Raw genomic sequence first — 16,871 nt, 5'->3', positions numbered from 1 at the left:
CCCTTCGCACCGCCCCAGCGAATCTGGGGGCGGGCAGCAAGCAACACGTGACGCCTGCCAGTATCCAAGATGGAGGCCGCAGCCAGGGCCTGCAGGCTCCCCGCCTCAGCCCTAGCGCTGGCGTGCACCCGCTAGGCACGCAGGCACGCGCTCCTGACCACTGGGCCGGCGCCGAGCAGCTCTTTGGGGATGCCGGGTGGGGATGGCCAGGGCGAAGGCCGGTGTTTACACTCACTACCCGCACCAGCTCCGTGCGCTTTCTCAACGGCCAAGTACCCTGGCCGCTGGCGCCCGGAGCGTCCTTTGGTCGCTCCGCCCCCCCTGGGATTGGCAGCTCCGACAGCCAATGGGGTTCAGGACGTATGGGGGAAGGCGGGCAAGGGTGGAGCATCCCTGCCGTTCCTAGGGCGTCTGGCCTGGCGGTTGGTCGCTGCGGGACGAGGGGCGGGAGCCAACGGGGCTGTGCCCTGGGTGCCAGAGGACCAATGGAAGGACGGCCGGGCGGTCGGGGAGGGCGGGCGGAGGGCGGGGCCGAGCCGTAATTGACGAGCTCTTCATTAGAAACCGGGCAGGAGGGAGGGGCCCGAGAGGGGAGGTGATGCAAGGCTGCCTCAGCCAATGGCTGCAGAGTCTTCGTTGAGGGGGCGGGGCCTCAGCCGTTGATGGGCGTTGGAGCTGGCCTATCAGTGTCCGGTTTGGTGCCGGAGGGGGGAGCAGCATCATGGTTCAACGTGGGTCAATTTTTTGTGAATGAGGAGGGGAGGTTGTGGGGCCGCCGCCGCGGAGCACCGTCCCCGCCGCCGCCCGCGCCCGAGCCCGCGCGCCCGCCTGCCGCCCGCCCGCCCGCGCCGCCGCCTCAGCCGCCTGGGCCCGGCGCGCCGCGGCCGCGTTCCCGCTGTCGCCGCCGCCCGAGCGCCCGCCCGCCAGCCCGCCGCCGGCGGTGGTGGTGGCGGCGCAGGCTGAGGAGATGCGGCTCGGAGCGCCCGCCGCCGCCGCCTCCCCGCCCGCCGCCGCGGTAAGCGCACCGACCCGGCCTCGGGCCATTGTCCGCCGCCGCCTGCAGGCCGCCGGCCTCCACGCCCCCCGCCCGCGGCCCGGCCCGGCAGGTGGACGCCGGGTCCGCGCCCCCAGCCCAGCCCGGCCCCGGCCCCGGCCCGTGCGCCCAGGCCGCGCGCCGCCCAGCGCGGGGGGTTCCGGAGCGGGAGCCGGAGCCGGGCCGGACCTTTCCTTGCAGCTGAAGCGCGACGGCGGCCGCCCGCCGGGGCCGGGGCCGGGAGGGGCCGGGCCGGGCCGGGCCGGGCCGACTCGGCTGCTCGCCTCCGGGGTCGCACGGCGCCTCCCTCGCCGGGCCAGGCCGAGCCCTCGGCAGGTGGGCCGGGGGCGCCCCGAGCTCGGCGGGCGCCGTTTATGTAACTTTGTCGGGGCTGTGAGTTTGCAGAAAAACGTCCCCGCCGGGGCCCGCGGCGTGGGGTGCGCCGTCGCGCCGCGTGTGCGCCCCGGGCCGCGGCCCCGCGCGGGTGTCCGCAGGGTTCGCACCGGCCGAGCCGGGGCCGCTGCTGCCCCGGGGACGCGGGGACGCGGGGACGCGGCTCCCGGCGTTGCAAAAACACACACTGTGGCGTTGCCAGCCGACCACCCCGCACGGACACAGCGGGAGCCGGCGGGTCGGGGGGAAGGCCGGGGCGGCACCGTGGACTCGTTCCGTGCGCCGTCAGAAATGTGCAGTAACTCGCAGCGGCTGATAGAAGTGGTTTCTTTTTTTTTTAAATTTTTTATTGCACGTTGTAAATTGACCTGCTGTGACACAGTTTTCAAATAAAGCGTTGTGGAAATTAAACTTCAGTTATTTTAGAACTAATGACTTCCCTGCCCACCCCTAACTGCACGGCTGGAGAGCCCTGCCTCGCGGCTGGCTGCGCTGCCCCGGGGGCGGGAGGGACGGGCCTGGCTCCGCTGCCTCCGCCTGCCCCGGGCTCGCCTGTGCGTTCCCACCGCCGCCAGCCGCGAAGGCCTGGGAGGCGCGTGTAAACAGCGGGCGGGGGCCGCGCGGGTGGGCTCGCACCTGGGCCTGGTTTCACTTTTTCTTCCGGAAGGCGACGGTCGCGGTCACCTGGAGCTGCGATCGCCGCTGGTGACTCTGCGCACGTTGTGAAGGACGGCGCTGTGGCGGCGGTTCCCGATCCGGCCAGGAGGGGTGGCGGCTGGCGCCCGGGGAGAGGCAGTGCCGCCGAATTAAGGACACTCAGCTGCTCGTTCGCAAATACACACCGCGGGCAATTACGAGGCAACAAAAGTTATTGCGGAATTTTGCAGTAACTATGGCAACACGATGACTCTATTATCTTCGGAAATGCAAAATGCCACCCTGCTAGAAGTTTCATCAGGATGGAGTTTGGGCGATGGAAGATATGTGAGATTGAATTTTGTTTCCCAGGTAGCTCCCGGGAGTGCTGGAGTCTGCGTTCGCTTCTCCGTGTCTGAGACGGCGCGTGCTTGCCCCCGGGTCAGCTGGCGGGCATCTGCGGCCCCGCTCCCTAGAAGTCCCATCTGTGTGGGAGAGCAGTGCTTTCCGGCCTGAAACACACACACACACGCACACGCACACACACACCCCGGCAGTGGTCGGCCTTCTTGTCGCGGCAGTCTGTGTTCGGGGCTTTCATTTTAAAGATCAAATGCCTTCCTAAAAAGAGCAGCGAGCGATCCATCAGAAGCAGCAGGGACTCCGCTGCGGAAGGCCGATGGAACACTGCCCTCTTCAGGGTTCTTGCTCCGGCCAGGGGCCCTGGCTGCTGGAGCCCCCCACCCCCAGCCCCCCAGACCCCTGGAGCCCTGGGGCTGGGGCTGGGGGTGGGGTGGGATGCTGGGCGCCTCGCAGGCCTGGAAGGCCTGGGGACCAAGGACAGACGCGGCCTCCGAAGCCCTGAGCCAGAGAGAGAGGGTTCTGTGGTCAGTGGGCACACAGCTGTGCAAAATAAAAGCCTCCAAATGCCATGATCTTGGCGGCCTCGGGGGCTGTGGCTGGAGCAAGATGGACTGATCACGGCACCCGGCCCCGGGCCCCTGGGGCGGCCGATCTTGACTTCCGGTGCATGGAACCTACTTGGGGAGGATGCCTCTCTTGGTGTTTACCAGGAAGACTCCAGTTCTGGAAGTTTCCACACATTGTGGGGTTGCTGCAGTTTAATTTCGTTAGAACTCTTTCCTTTTAACTACTGCATATTTATGCCCAGTAATCGACTTCCATTTTCCAGCTTCATTGTGAGGTTTCAATGCAGCATGAGTGGCTTTGAATTCTCATCCTTTGATGTTGGGGGTGGCACCAGAGGAAGGGGACTTTGTGCCGTCCTAATTGCCGGAGCCGAAGAAACATTTCGTCACTCCTGTAGAATCCGACCATACCGTTCTCTATTGAAAACGGCTGGGCGTTCATGGCTCGGGAGCTGCCATGAGTAACAGATTAATACCTGATGCAGGGAAGGAGGGACAGCGGCGGCTGCTGCTGGGAGGCTGCCGGCGACAGGCCTGGCTGGGCTTCGGGTTCCTGGGGATCGGAGCACGGGGTGTCCGTGGGTGCTTTGGCCTCGGGACCTGGCTCTGCGGCCGTGCGGCTGGGCCCCCGCCCCTGCTGTTCTGGCCAGAGCGCGAGTGCTTGCCTTGTGGGTGCAGAGCCCCTCCCGCCCACCTTGGTCCTGGGGTGGCGGCAGGGGCCGGGTTTGGAGGGGGCTTGGGCTCGGCCGCAGGTGGGCGGCGCGCTGTGGGCCTTGCCGGGAGGGGAAGGTGCAGCGTCTCTGGTCCCAGTCAGTGAGGGGCCTGTTGTCCGACGGGACGCTGCAGGTTAGTAGCCCTTCCCGACGTGTGTTTGCAGAGCGGCTCCTTGGGGGAAAAGTGTCGCTGACGTGAGAGCCGTGAGTGCTTTTCCTGAGGTCATGTTTTTCTTCTCGGGCTTCTGTGAGTGAGGAGAGGGGCTTGGGGGGCGCTGAGGTTGTGGCATCTGCAGTCACTCAGGGCCCCTCTGTGCCTGTCTTCTCTGATGTGCCTCCTCACCTCCTGCCAGGCCCTACCCAGGTCGCCTCCACGGGGACAGGTCAGCGCCTGCCTTAGCCAGTGCAGAAGCCAGAGCGCCTTTCTGGGAGGAGACCCTCGTGCTGACACCGTCCACTAGCTAACATTCAGGGATCGTCTACCTGGGCCACGTGCCACGTGGACCCTGTTTCTCTCGCCACAGCCTGTGAGGTGGCTGCTGCTTGGTCCCCAGTTTGCAGGGGAGGGACCCGAGACCGAGGGGACGTGGGGCATCTGGCCCCCGTGCCGCGTCAGGTCCCAGATGCTGGCCCGCTCTCCTGTGCCTCTGCTTCTGGGCCAGGGACGGTCTTGACGCTGAAGTTCCCTGTAGGTGAGCCCTTTGGGGCTCCTCTGAGAAGACGACAGCGGGGAGCACCTTTGTGGGTTCCATGTCGAGTGTGCTGCAGCTGTGTCTGGGTGGCGGCTCTGGCTGCCTCGGGGTGTCTGCCACCCTGTGTGGGCTGGAGGGCTGGAAGGGACCTCAGCAGTTCAGTTGCCCGAATGGTTGTGTCGTGTGCTGGGGGAGGGGAGGCTCCCTGGGCTGCTGGGCAGGTAAGAGGGGCGGGTGGCACCTGGTGCCCACAGCCACCTCCGTCGGAGCTGCACAGCCCTCAGCGGTTTGTCTGGAGGACCACCTTGGAAGATTTTATTGGGAGAAAGCTCTCCAAGGACCTTCAACTTTGAAAAACCGCTGATTTAATTTTATTCTTATAGTACCAAGCCGGAAATCTTAAAAAAGTGTGGGAAGATTTAAAAATATAAAGTTTAAGAAAATTCTCTTTGGCAGAAGACTCCATAGTGAGGTTAAGAGACAAGGGGAGAAGCCATTCACAAAAATTTCCCAAACCAATAAGGAACGCAGGCGCACCCCTGCTGTGCAGATCCGTCGAGTGTAGAGACCTTGCACTTGACCCCTCACGACGTGCAGCCGCAAGGAGAGCCCCCCTCTGCCATCCTGTCAGCAAAGGGGAGGTTTGGATAGCACCTGCGGGTGGTGCTGCTGGTAGTTTCTGTCTTCTGTGGTTTCTGAGACCCTGAGGTGCTCAGACCAGGGCCTGGCCCAGAGTAGAGGCAGCAGAAGCGTCGGCTGGTGTGAGCGCTTGCTCCCTGGAGAGAGAGAACGCTCACAATGACTTCGTTACCGTCCTGCACGGCGGTATGTGTCAGAGCTCGGGGGGCCGTTCCCCTGGCCCCCGCGTCCTCCTTGCTGGAATTCTGATTCTCAGGAGAGAGAGCGATGGGCGTGTGGCTGTCCAGGTCTGCGCAGGGTGCTTTGCTGTGTTATCTACTGAGGCGACACTTGCTGAGGACACTGGTATCGCCGTCCTGCGGGGCGCCTGTGCCGTGCCCCGACCCAGAGGGGCAGCGTATCAGGAAAGCAAGCCCTGGGCGGTACCCAAGGGCGCCCCCCCCTTTCTTTAAGTACTTGGGTCTCTAAAGTGATAACGGTGGTCCTTCTGGGGTTTCAGGGAAGTGGGCTGGGAGGGACTTTGATTGTCTTTTTATATGTAATGGTATTTGTATAACTCTTGCTGTAAGCATGTAATACTTGTAGAAAGAAAGCTGATATTTCCATCGGGGGAGAAATACTCTTCAACCCCATTATTTATAAAGGAGGAAAACCAGGTCCTTGGGAAGCTGATAAATATGCTTAGCATTAGAAGAATTTAGGGGATTTGTTTCTCTGACTTGCTCGTGAGCGCTCTGAGCAGAGAGCGGGCCTCCTGGGTCTGGGTGTGTCTGGTACAGTCCGTGCTGCAAATGGCATCCTGAGTGGTCGAGACCAGAAGCAGGTCTGTACCCTTCCTGCCCTCGCTCAAACCCCGCTGTGGCTTCCTGTTGTTCTTAGGACCGGAAGGCCTGTCTGCTGCTGGCCTCTGTTCACCAGCCTCTTCTGATAGCGCGGGAGTGTGGGCTGAGCTGCGGTCCCGGCCCCGCTTGCCTTTGCTCTCTGTAAGCCCCTCTGGCCCCAGGGCCTTTGCACAGGCTGGTTCACTTCTCGGACCACCTCTCTTCGTTCCCCTCTTCCCCAGCCCCTCAGTCCCTGCTCATCTTCTGGTCCCCAGGATGCACATAAGCCTGAATCTCCCCTGCCGCTCCCTCACAGGATCGTTCGTGGTTCAGTGCTGCCTCCCGTGCTCCCCAGGGCTCGTGCGGCTGAGCGCCTCGTGCCTGCTCGGCCGGGCCTGGCAGCGGGTGCTCCGTGAGCGAGTGAGAGCGTCGCTGAGGGCAGGGGGCTGTGGGCGCTGGGGAGAGCCCGGCTGAGGGCCGGCCCCGTGTCGCACAGCCCCGCCCGCTGCCTGTGCCCTGGGCTCACCGCTTCCCTCCCTGCCTCAGTCTGGGAGCCTCTGGGCTCCGATTTGAGACGACGTGCTGTGAGGAGAGGCCGTAAGTGCACGTGGAGTGGGTTCTGCGAGGACTGAGCGAAGGAGGGCCAGACCCGCGGCGGCCGCGTGGCAGGTGGGGCGGCTGAGCGCGCGCGGCCTTTACTGCCGGCCCCTTCCCGTGTGTTTCCTGTTGGAGATGCTGTCTAGTCGCTTCTTAGGCAACCTCGTCGTGTCAATATGATGCCTTAATGGGGTTGTGGACGTAACCATTTTGGAGTCTCCCTGTTTAAGAACGGAATGTTAGGCCGTGTGAGTTTACTATTGTTTACGAAGCATTCCGTCTGAGTCAAGTGCTTTTGTCGGATTGATGTTTGCGCTTGGGACAATAAATCAGTTCTCAGGGCCTGGAAGCCGGAGCCGGCCTTCCAAGTGGAAGTGTTCAGGCGGTGATGGCATTGGGTCTTCCCTGGGGAGCCTGGAGTGCCGGCTCCTTTCTCTGTTCTCCTTTGCGAGACGAGATGCGGGAGGAGTTCTGGGACCCCCCACGGCCTCCCTGTGCTGGCTCCGTGGTGCCGGCCCTTCTGGGAGTGTTTCCCAGAGCTTTTCATTGGTCACTGATTGTTTTGCAAATCTTAAGCCTGCACACAACCCCAAGGACAAAGTGAGGGACGGAGAGTGGCTGGCTCTGAGTGAGGAAATGCTCCCTGCATGGGGACTCAGGCAGAGGCCCTGGCAGGTCCTGTGACCCCGGTCTCCATCGGGAAGGCCTGGCCTCTGCCCGTGAGGAGCTTAGCCATTGCGGGGGTGGAGGTGGGTGGGGGTCAGGAGGAAGAGGAAGCACACAGGTGCCCCAGGCTGGGGGGCGGGGGCCGGGCCGTGTGGTGGGGAGGCTGAAGCAGGGCTGGGAACCACGTGTGGTCCTTTTTAGCCAGAGTGGAGCCGTGGGCTGCTGCGGCGTGGAGAGGCCACCGTGGTCACTAGGTGGCCGACTCTGAGGGCCCAGGAAAGCTGTGGAAGGGTGGGCTGGGCGGCCGTGGGGGGCTGCCAGGCTCACCTCCGTGACGCCTCGCTGCTGAGCCTAGCATACACCCTCTGTTCCTTCTGTTCCCCACCCGGTGCCCCGTGCCTGGCCTCTGTCCGTGTGACCTGGCTGAGGGGACAGGGACAGGGACACGGGGTGCACAGCCAGCTTCTGGAGCCTGTGCTGGGACCACGGTGCTGCCCTGGACACTTCCAGGGCACTGTGTCCTGAAGGGAGGCGGCTGTTCCTTTCCCTTCTTCCTTCAGCCAGAGCCACCAAGTGCCCGCTTCGAGGTCCTGGACTCCTTGGCGTAGCTGTCAGGACCTGAGCTCCCTGGGAGTCATTCTAGAGAACGTTCTGGAGGGGACCTGAGTGGCCTCTACACCAGCTGTTGGTGTGTACATCTGGAGTCAACAACTGATTGCGAGCCCCCTTGGTCCCCTGCAGGGCCTCTCCGGGAGTGTCAGGCAGCAGCAGGGCCCTGCAGGTCGGCAGGTCAGCGGAGGGGGAGGGGTCTTTCAGGGCGATGTGCGGGGCTGTCCCCTCAGAGCTGAGGTTTGAGCCCCGCCAGGGCGAAGGGCTGAGAGAGTTCTGATGGGCCTGGTTTCCACCCCACCCCACCCCAGCTTGGGGGCTGTGGACACACCAGTGAGGAGCAGTCGTCTGCCGGGGCCTGCGACCACCGGGAGGGACCTGCCACCAGCGGCGCAGGGCCCATGGCTCATCAGCAGGTGCTGGGAGTATCACCTCGGGGTGGCAGGCCCTGCAGTGGCCTCAAACCCCCTCGGACATCAAGTTTATGGGAGATTTTGCACTGAAAAGGTCGTAATCGGGGGTTTCAGCCCCTGTTCTTTGCCAGCCTAGGGGTGGGACAGGAACCCTTCCCAGGCCACAGGGACGCACTGTGGCCCGCGGCACTGGTGCTTCCATTCCACCTGCGGCCTCCTCGCGGGCACCTTCTCCGAAGCGGGTGCCTGCCTTCCATCAGCGAGCGGCAGCAGCAGCAGCCCACCTGCGACCTCCCAACTGTCCTCTCTACTCCAGCTGGCTGAGGAAGTGTGGGTGGAGGGACCTGCCTAGCTCTGGATGGCTGGACGTGGCCTCCTGGCCCACAGCGCGGAGCTACCCCCGCCCCACGCTGTGGTGGAGCGTCGAGGTCACCTCCGGGCCCCTCCCTGGGCTGATGGCGAGGAGCCCTTTCAGGCCGAGGAGTTAACAAACAGCAGTGGGAAATGTGTCCCGGCTCTGAGCCCGGAGAAGAATGTCCTCCTGCGTCAGAATGCGTAGCGCTCAGCCAAGTGTGGGCTGCCTTTGGGGGAAGCTATTATTTTCAGAATTCTTTAATGAAGCCGAGGACGGAGCTGAAGGGGCAGAGAGGCGTGGGGCGCACTCTGCTCCTTCCCGATGCTTCTGTCTGCTCCTCGGGGCTCCCTGGCGGGCTCGGGTGGAGGCGCCAGCTCTGCTCACTGTGGTACCGACCTGCTGGCTGTGCCCAGCAGGGTGTCCACACTGCGGGCATCTTGCTCCCCATGGCTCTGGGTGCTAAGGCCACAGCTGGGTGTTGAGTCAGACCTGGGTCAAGATCCCAGCCTCACTGTTGTGACCCTGTTGACTAGTGGGTGTCACCTTGTTTCTGTGAGTCAAATGTTCTGTTCGTCAGGTGGCTGATGGGTTCCTTCTGGGACCCATGGGGAAGCCGAAGGGGGTGCTGAGCAGGGGGCTTCTCCCTAAGGCCCTGCCCTTCTCCGCCCTCCCTGAGGGCAGGTCTCAGGCAGACTGCAGTCTGCAGGGTGGGGGCAGGGGCTGGGCCTTTGGCTCCCTGGGCCCGTGTGCCAGCTCAGGGCTTCTCTGCCGGCATCTGTGTGCTGAAATCCCGGCAGGGCGAGCGCCTGCCTGCAGGCCCTCATCTTCCCAGAGGCTGTCGGCCTCTGTCCCTGCAGGTGCTGCTTCTCAGCCTGGTGTTGGAAGGGCAGCAGGCTCGCGCACAGTACACGGAGCGCCGTCCGCTGCCCGGGGTCCTGCTCACTGGGATGCCTGCGGTGGTGGTCTCCCGCTGTCCCTGGCCGGCCGCAGTGTGACTTGTCCCTAAGCCAGGGCAGCCGCGGTCCCTGACCCCAAGGGTGGTCCATGAGCTGGAGCGAGAGAGACTTCGTGCCGGGGCTGCCCGCCGTGGCGCTGCCTGGTGTCTCAGGACACTGGCTGCACGTGGCGGAGCCAGTTGCAGGCCTCCTACCGCGACTTCCCTTCTTGTCACTGCTCTCCACCCTGCTCCAGCAGGGAGGGTTGGGGACAGCGTGTTCCTCCCCAGGTGGCACGAGGGCAGGCCACCCCCCAGGCAGCAGTGGCCCGGGTGCCTGGGTCCTCGGGCTGCGGGCACAGGGGCTCAGAGATCCGGGAGGCTGGGTGCACTGCCCTGTGGGCAGGGTCCTCCATGGGTGCCCCTGGTGTGCGCGCGCAGGGGCAGGTGGGACTGCGTCATAGGGCACGTGGCCTCTGGTAAGTGGGGGGGCACGGAGGCAGGAGCCTGGGTTGCGTCCCCCCACGTGATCAGAAGGACACTCGGAAGGGAGCCTGTCGTGAGTGGCTCCCAGTGCTCAGCAGGAGGGCACTTCAGCGGCCCTGCATCGGCGCGAATCTCTCCATGGCAGGGTCCGGAGCACCGTGCAGGGAGCTGATTGACTTGCTTTTTGGGAAAGTGCAGTTGAATGAGGAGTTCAGGTACAGCTTGATCCAGCTGTTCCACGCCATCACCGAGACAGGCTCGTTTCTTCCTCTTGTCTTGGGAGAGTCAGCTTCCTGGTCCTAAGAGGGTCCTGCCAGCTGCCTTCAGGGCTGCACACCTGCTAGTTCATGCCGCTGGGACCGAGTCGTGGGTTCACTTGGCTTCGTTTGCCTTGTGCCCCTGTCTGCCTCTGAACTGTCACTGTGGCCAGGGGCGCAGAACGTGCTGAGTGGCTCAGGCTTTTCCAGAAGCTGGTTGCAGATCGGCTTCCCTGACCAGTCCCGCTGCCCCCAGGGTTGTGCCTCCACGCAGCCCGAGGCCCCAGGCTGCTTGTCTGAGGATGCGCTGGGGCCCCGTGTGGAGAGGCAGGAGCAGAGGGTATCCTGAGGAGGCGGTGCAAGTCCCTGCATTTCGGGAAACCCCAGCAGCCCCTCCTGCCTCTCTGCAGGCGAGGGCTACAATGGAGAGGACGTGCTTTGGGGTCAGATAGACAGGCTTAAAACCTGGGCACGCAGCCTCCCACATGTAAATGACCAGTTGTCCGGCTTCCCTGGGCCGCAGCCTTCCCACCTGCAAAATGGGCACGAGAATTGCTGGAGACAATTGTCAGGATCGAGCAAGATAAGGAGGCCGACGGCCCAGCTCCTAGACCTGCCGGGGGCACAGGGTGAAAAATGCTATCGCCCACCTTAGGTACGTGTGCCCGTGGGCTGGACCGGGCACTGGGCTGTCATTAAATGCCCTGTTGGTCCTTCAGCAGCCCTGGGGCTTGGAGACCCCGCTTACTCCCTGCAGACAGTTGAGGGAGCTGGTACCTAGGCAGGAACAGGTGGCTGATGGGGGTGGACTGGGCCCCGAGCCCCTGCCCGTCTCCTTCCGCATGGCAGTGGTGCGTGCTGCAGCTGGCCACACCCAAACGGAGGCACAGGGCTCGTTCTGGGGTGCACCCTGGGTCGGACAGCTGGTGAGGGGCTGGCCGTGCGTCCTGCCACATGCCCAGGTGTGGAGGGGTGTCCCAGCCCGGGCAGAGGAGAGAACCCCAGACCTTGTCCCCACCCCGAGGACTTCCTGCTCAGGAAGGCAGGGGTCTTTCCCCGGGTCGGGGCGGGGACTCTCCTGGGCATTGTGTGGCTGGTGGTGGCGGCCAGCCCTGATGGCCTTGCTGGCCAGCGCATGGCTGCACAGTGTGAGGAACCAGCAGCCCCTACAGCGGGACTAGGCTGGGGGTGGCCTCTTGGTCTGGGTGGGCTGGAAGATGTTCCTACTCCTCTCTAGCCCCGGGGCCACCCCTGCTTGCAGTCACTGTGCTTACGGGCAGGGCGGTGACCTCAGCCAGGACACTTGTTGCCACGTCCTCTTCTCCCTCCTCCTCAGCCAGTGACACTGGGGATGCACAGCTGAATAGTGTCCCCCGCCCCGCCCCCAACAGGCATGCACTCACGCCCCCCTGGGGCGGCGCACGGGGCGGCCCGGAGGAGAAATGACACCCTGCTCCTCTCCCGAGACTCCTGCCGGGCTGTCTCAGCTGCCTGCCTCTGTGCCCGTCACTAACGGGACAGTGGGGTCTCGGGGCGGAGGTACGAGGTCATCAGATGGCGGAGGGAGACGAAATTCACCCTCCACGCAGTCTGCGCTCACCTGGGGCCTTGGCCCTGGACGCAGACCCCTGGTGTCTGACTCCCTACAAGTTCCGCTTTCTCGGGGCGGCGGGACAGCAGTCTCACCCGGGGAGTCGGGGTGGTGACCGCCCGGGAGCTGTAGGTTGGTCTGGGCTGGGACTGCTGGCCCCTGGGACGTCTGCTCCCCACTTAGCCTCTGACTAGAGTTCCTCATGGAATCGCAGTCGCTCCTGGAGCCGACGTGCTGATACGTCGTGCCATAGTGTGGTGACGTGCGGGGCTCGGCCGGGCCGGAGGCTTGCCCAGCGTAAGGACCGCTGCCGCGGAGGGCTCCAGCCTCTCCCTTGGTCAGAGTTGCCCAGACCCCCGAGCCTTGCCCCGCCTCTGGGCACGCAGGGGTCCTGCGCCCTCGGGTGGCGCTTCTCTTCCAAGCCCTTCCGGTGGAGGGCTCCTTCCTCCACTGCAGCCCCTGGGCAGCAAGACCTTGGGGAGGTGGCCTGGGACCCATGTCGCATGGTTTGGTCTTGACTCCTCCTTGTAGTGATGCCCCCCACCGGCCTCCCTTCTTGCACTGGCCGGCGGCTGTGACCCCCATCCGTGCAGCCGGGGCTGCACCCAACAGTCTTCCTGAGCCCAGTCCCTGCGTGCTGTGAGCCTTCCACCTCCTGCTCACGCTCCTGCCCGGGTGGCATGGCTCCCTGTTGCCTGGGATAACCCTGGGCCCTCCTGTGCACCTGTGGGTCTGCAGGGCTTAGTCCAGCCACCCTTGCCCGGACTCGCTGGCTGGGTCCTGAGCCACACGGATCTGCCTGGTCCGTTTGCTTGGCTCTCCCACCACGGGCTTTACTTAAGCTGGGGTGGGGGTCTGGGGGCTTCCAGGCCCACAGCAGGGGACGCTTGAAGACTTCTCCACTTCTGCTGGCTGCCGGCCCCCTTCCCATTCCTTCGCGACAAAGGCGATCGCAGCCTGCTGGGAATCCCTGATGGACTGCTTCTCCGGCCTCCGTCCTCTCTGTGCCGTCTAGTGGGTGATGGCTCGGGCCGCAGTTAGGTTCTCCGGGTCCTGCTGCGTCCTTCGGTCCCTGGGGTGCACTCCAGAGAAGCAGCGGCCGGGTTGTCTCAGAGGCCTGGCCCTGCCAGAGCTGGACGGGCTGCAGGGCTCCTCATGGCTCGAGGTGGAGATGCAAGAAGCAGGTGGCACCTGCGGTCCCCCTGCCCTCCAGCGCCTCCCCTGAGGGGCCGGGAGGAGGCAGAAACCCCCGGCCCCTGCCTTTCACAGCCCTGACCGTTTCCTTGAGTCCTTGCGTCTGCTCCGTGAGAGGAGCGACAGCCCCGCCGTCCCCGGTGTGCAGGGTGGGAGCTCCTTCTCCGGGCAGGCCCGGGTGGAACAGTGTGGGGAGGCCTCAGACCGAGGGCGCCGAGGCTCTGCGTTCCCCCCAAACCTGCAGCGGAGGGTTTCTCAGAGGAGGTGGGGGAGGGCTTCCGGCCGCAGCAGCCGGGGCCTCGGTGACCGCAGCACGGGGGACTTGGCAGCAGCGCTGAGGTGCCCGAGCTAAGGACGAGGGGTGAGGAGGTGGCTCCACGCACGCCCCTCTGCCTGCGGGCGCTGGGCGTCCCTTTGTCCGTCTGCCTCCCGCACCCAGGCCGTGGGGCCTGGGGCCTGAGAGCTTGGGCTTCCGAGCCTGGCCCCTGCTGCAGCCCTGGAGCGGGCTGTCCTGGTGCCTGCGGGCCAGTGTCCTCGGTTCCGCCTCGTGGCCGCCGTCCTCCGTTTCCTAGCGCGCGGGCCGTCCGTCCCGGCCCCGGCTGCCTCTGGGGGGCATGCGGGCTCTGCGTCTGGCATTGGCGCTGTGGAGTGGGTCCCGGTGGCACCCTGTCACATGCTGCAGAGGGCCCCGTTGTCACTGACTATCCGGCAGGCGGCCGGTCAGCGTGTGTTCCTCTGACTCAGAGAGGCCAGGCGGGGGGGCGCCGGTGCTGGCTCCGCGGGTAGGAAAGCGGCCCCTGGCCCCAGCCCCCCTTCGTCAGGTCTGTCTGCAAGGCTGGCTCGGTCCCCAACAACCAGCCCGGTTCCCTTCCAGTCCTGCCTCACAGACTGAGGCCTCAGAGCCGGCGTGTGGACGCCGAGGGTCTGCTCGGGGCCGGGCCCTTCCCTGGGGGCCTCCTGCGGTGCGGGGCAGGGGGGCACTGCCGGGAAGGTGGGCCCTGCCCCAGGCAGCCGCCCGCCGCGCTGCTGGGCCGGGCCACAGGGAACGGGTGTGTCCTGGGCCCTGGAGGTGTGGCCAGCAGGGAGGGGACGGTTAGGTGAGCCCCCTCACACTAGAACACACATGCAGAACGCGCACGTGCTGTGCAGCACACAGAAGCCTCCTGCGGGCGCGGTGGGGCTTCTCCCTGCGGGAGGGTCAGGTCCTGGCTGGGGCTGCAGGTACAGGACCAGAGTGGGCAGAATGGAATTGGCGCTCCTGTGTTGCCTGGGAGTGTTTTTTATTAAAGGATTTCCAACGGCATTAATATTAAAGGAGCTAAATTGGGAGAATAGATCAGCAATGCAAATAATCAGTTACTGTAATTGGGAAAAATACTAGTGATTTAATTTGTATATGTGGCAAGAGCATTTTTTAATGACTGCCTTGATAATAAAAGACAGGCTGCGTATCACAAATGCAAGCAAATAGAGAAGTCCATTACTTCTATTCATTTTTACAGAAAAGGTATTTCCGGCTTTTACTGTGACAGTTTAATAATTGGGGTGCCTAATTTTAATCTGTTCCGTGGGTGCATGCCCTGCCTAGCTTGGGAAACCAGCTGGTATTGGTGTGGTTCTGTGTCTCAGTCAGTGGCCCCAGGAGGTCCAGGGGACCACAGGTGAAATCAGAGCCTGTCCCCCGCAGGGCCCTGTGTGATTTGCATCGCTGTGGCTGTCACCTGGGGGGCCTGAGCAGCCCAGGGAGCTTCCTGTTGTTCCCAGAGAGCCAGTCTTAGCGGAAGGAGTGTGTGTCATCTGGAATTGGGGGTGCTGGCTTAATGACATGCCCTTTTAGAGAGTCACACGTGCTGGAGGCTGCTTCAGGGGTGTTCCCCGCAAGGCAATTTTGCTGTCACTAGTGCGGAGGTTGAGACACCCTCTTGTCACGGCAGGCAGAATGCTGGCTCGGATTTCGGCATCAGAAGTCAGCCACACTGCATCTAAAGCAAGCGGGGTCTGGTCCGGCTGCAGAGTCATGCAGCCCCAACGGAGATTCTGAAGCCGCTCGGGGACACGTTACGGGCGTCAGACAGACGGGGGCGGGAGGAGGGCAGTGAAGTCAGCTTTCATTTACTTTGTTTGCGTGCGGATAAAACCCACCTTCGTGCTCTCCTTTCCCTTCCTCTTCCACATCGGAAAAGGGTTTGCGTCTCCAGAACGGGGGCTTCTCGCGGGAGGGGGCTGTGCGCGCAGATGCAGCGGGAGGTGACAAAGAGGCAGGTTGGGCCGCAGCGGCTGCATCAAAGAGGCGCTCGCGAACCGCCAGCTGCGGCTGCAGAGCGTGCGGCGTGTGTGCTCCTTGCGCGCCCAGCGAGGCGCTCGAGGAACCGGGCAGGGAGGCAGCGCCCTTGCTCCGGGTTCCTAGACTCTGTCTCCTTCGTCATCGCTGTGCTGCTCGTCACGTGTCTGGGTGCCAGCTCAGTGACCACGGATACCCTTCGAACGTCCCGATGTGTGTGACGGGGGCGGGTGTTATTTTAGTCACTCGCAGTCGTTTCCCCTGGTTATGGGCACACCAGCGCTCGTTGGCTCCGTCGCGCCAGGACTCGGCGTTGTGCGTGGCTGCCCAGCTCCGTGCCGCCCGAGCGGGGGTGGGGCCTCGTCTCCTGACCCGGGTCGCGAGGCGGAGTGGAGAACCACACTCCGCACAGTCCCGCGAAGCTGGCGACAAAGAAGGGAAACAGTCCCCCGAGCGGAGAGTTTGGCAGTGTGTCGGGGGTGTGTGAGTGAGTGTCTAGTTTTAAAAAATATTTTTAATTTTGGTGGGAAACACGTAACAAAATTCACCGTGTTACCTAACGTCAGGGGCTCAGTTCTGGGAAGTCCCGTCGGGCGGTGCAGCCGGTGTCCCCAGCGTTGCCCCTTGCATAGGCCACCCCTGCCATCGTGGGGAAAGGCAGGAGGGGCTTCTGATGGGGCACGAGGCTGCCTGCAACCCCGCGCTGGGCGCCAGCGCAGACGGAAGTGGAAGGAAACGACGTTTCTGTGAACAGTAACTATACACGTGTGTTAGAAAGTATATGTGTGTGTTTCAGTGGCGTGTGAATGTCCCATGTAATGGATATGTAACTCAGCATGCAGTGTTAACTTACATGTGTGTTGACGCGTGCTGCAGGTTCTCAAAAGTGCCCAGTGAGTAGTCAGGGTGCAGGTGATGGGGGGTGGGATGGGGGAGTCTTTCCTGTGGAAAGCAGCGGGGAGAGAGACGCTTCCGGGTCTCTGGAGGGAGGTGGGGGTCTGCAGAGGGGCTGCTGGTTGCGTGTTGCTGGAAGGCAGCGTGACCTGAGGCTGCGTGGGCTGCACATGCGCCCCTGAGTGAAAGCGGGGCCTGGGGGCAACAGGACGTGACTGGACCCTTACCCCCAGGTTCCGAGGGCTCCCTCCCTCCCTTGCTCTGCCCGGTGTCACCTGCTCAGAGCTGCCCCCTGACCCCTGGCCCGCCTGCCCTGTCCTGCCTGCTTCAGTTCTCTCCCAGCCCCGTCCCCCGACGTCCTGGGTCTGCCTGCGTGTCTCCTTCCAGGAACACGTGGCCCAGCGCTGCCTACGACCAGGGCCAGGGCTGCCTGGCCCTGCTGACTCTGTGGCGGTGTGGCACACAGGCGGTGGCCTGGCCAGATCCGTGGGGCAGGGGGTGTGCACCCCCTCAGGTGCCCTGCTGCTGGCTGGGCAGAGGGTGCCCGTTGTCCTGGACCGAGGTGCGGCCCTGGGACCGGTTTCCCTAGGCCACACTGCCGTCGGACACGCTGCCTCTTCCAGCCTTTTTGCAAAATAAGGAAAGCCTGAAAACTGGGCATTTTGATTTCTGTTGGAATCTGAGGTTCTTAAGATGAGTCAAAACTGAGCAGGTGAGGTTCTCAGGCCAGTGTCCGGA

The 16,871-nt window shown here is 63.8% G+C and overlaps 1 protein-coding gene across 1 annotated transcript in view; it reads left to right on the top strand.

Annotated features, from left to right (window-relative positions):
* Positions 1-953: 953 nt before the first annotated feature.
* HDAC4 (histone deacetylase 4) overlaps positions 954-16,871 on the top strand; it is a 192,114-nt gene continuing 176,196 nt past the window's right edge. The window contains exon 1 of the mRNA XM_090285259.1: positions 954-1,015. The gene's annotated coding sequence lies outside the window, so the exon portion shown is untranslated. The remainder of the gene's footprint in view (positions 1,016-16,871) is intronic.

Source organism: Furipterus horrens, unplaced genomic scaffold (genome assembly GCF_987537825.1).
Source record: "Furipterus horrens unplaced genomic scaffold, mFurHor1.1.pri manual_scaffold_1, whole genome shotgun sequence".
Lineage (NCBI taxonomy): Eukaryota > Metazoa > Chordata > Mammalia > Chiroptera > Furipteridae > Furipterus > Furipterus horrens.
The sequence above is the reverse complement of the archived record's forward strand: the minus strand, read 5'-3'. Positions and strand labels throughout refer to the sequence as shown.